The sequence below is a fragment of the Echinococcus granulosus genome (genome assembly GCF_000524195.1).
Source record: "Echinococcus granulosus chromosome Unknown EG_S00328, whole genome shotgun sequence".
Classification (NCBI taxonomy): Eukaryota; Metazoa; Platyhelminthes; class Cestoda; order Cyclophyllidea; family Taeniidae; genus Echinococcus; species Echinococcus granulosus.
The window spans coordinates 3,676-5,304 of record NW_020170708.1 but is presented as its reverse complement, the minus strand read 5'-3'; the positions used below and the strand labels follow the sequence as shown (position 1 = coordinate 5,304).

Below are 1,629 nucleotides of genomic sequence, written 5' to 3'. Positions count from 1 at the left end.
CTAAATTGACCTATCTTTATGATTTTTACTTCAAACACATGCAAAATTAACACTATTGAGTTGTCCTTTATGCTGGCTCAAATTAGAGTTGTAGGCTATGCTCATTAAAGCCGTCGAGCATTCTAGGCATGGAAGGAGGTATGTAGGACCACCGGTACGATATAATAGTAACTTCAGAAGAACATGAGGAATTTATGCCACCCTCGATGGTGCATAGAGAAGACGATGTTGAGGAGGAGCCCCCTTGAGTAGTATCGGTGGTGGATACATCAACCAGAACATTGCCCTATGTGAGGTAGGCGGTGGAAGCATCCACTTCTTCATCCAATCCTCGCCAAGGCTTATCCAATAAGCCAAGGCTCTAGCATATTATCGAATAGACACTACGTGCCTGTTGAAGCATTTAATGACCTAGTACTCCGGCTTAACACTGCATTAATGGAAAACCCTTTTGTCAGCAATGCTTACGCAGCCGTGATAATACTGCGTTCTGGTGTAATACAACCCTGTTGTCTGCCACCTGACATCACAGGTACATTGCCCTTGAGGGGAATAGGAGGCAAATTAAATGTTTTAGGTGGATAGGTAATGAGATGCTATGAATTCTTTCTGTTTTTCCTTGCATTTATTTCTTCCTAGCTTTTACTTGATTCTGCAAATCATGGGTATATAACCTCACACTAAAAGTGGAATCGATGCCGTGGTTGCTATTAATATGTATGAGAATGCCAAGCCCACATTTCAACCAGATGTGTGTCTATGCATGGAATCTTCCACTACAATTTACCCAATCAGATCTCATCGCTTACTTTGAACCATTCAAATTGATTGCAGAGGCCTCTGTGGAGGACAATTTGTCACGCACTGATCAACGGCGTCACGGTATTTTATTATCACCCACTGCAATCTGCACGTTTCAATAATTTATTTAATTATCATTTATCCTGTAGCATTCGTACGTTATTACAACCTAGAAAGTGGAAGGACAGCTGTTGCAAATATGGACGGCCGTGTGATGGGCGGCTGTGGACTGGCAGCTATGCGTGAGTCAAGATAATTAAATGTTTCCATGTCTACTTTACTACTCTGTAAAGGGACACATGATGGCTTCAAAAAATATTCAGTCTATTTTCCTATCCAGATACGGATGTAGCGCCGATGTAAATTTCAGCACCATGGAAACCGTCTGTCATCTGCTACGCCTGCTCTCTTCCCTCCCCTAAGTTTAAACATTCGGCACCAGCAACGGTTGGACCATATGATATGCTCTCTTGGCCATGTAGTCAGTGTATACGAATCCTCGCTTCGTTTTCACGATGCCTACATTTATACCCTGGAAGTGTATTTTATCTCCACTTTGTCCAATGCCAAACATGTACTGATAAAGAGAGAATTCCTTACTTTACTGTTGTTGACAGGTGCGATCCTCCACTAGATTAGCGGAAAAGGATTATAGAGGTCCACAGTTAACTAATATTTCATCAATTTACATGCTGCAAAACCTGTTTGACCACATGCTTATTAGCTTACACTAACCAATCTCTTTGAAGCTAGGGGCTGATGTAAAACTAGATGCATGAGCATGTATATGAGCCAATTATAGTCAGATATGGCTGATCAGAACCAAAA

General features: G+C 41.6%; 1 protein-coding gene across 1 annotated transcript in view; it reads right to left on the bottom strand.

Annotated features, from left to right (window-relative positions):
• EGR_11008 (hypothetical protein) overlaps positions 1 to 1,629 on the bottom strand; it is a gene marked incomplete at both ends in the record, with an annotated part of 8,246 nt that overhangs the window by 3,857 nt on the left and 2,760 nt on the right. The window lies entirely within an intron of this gene.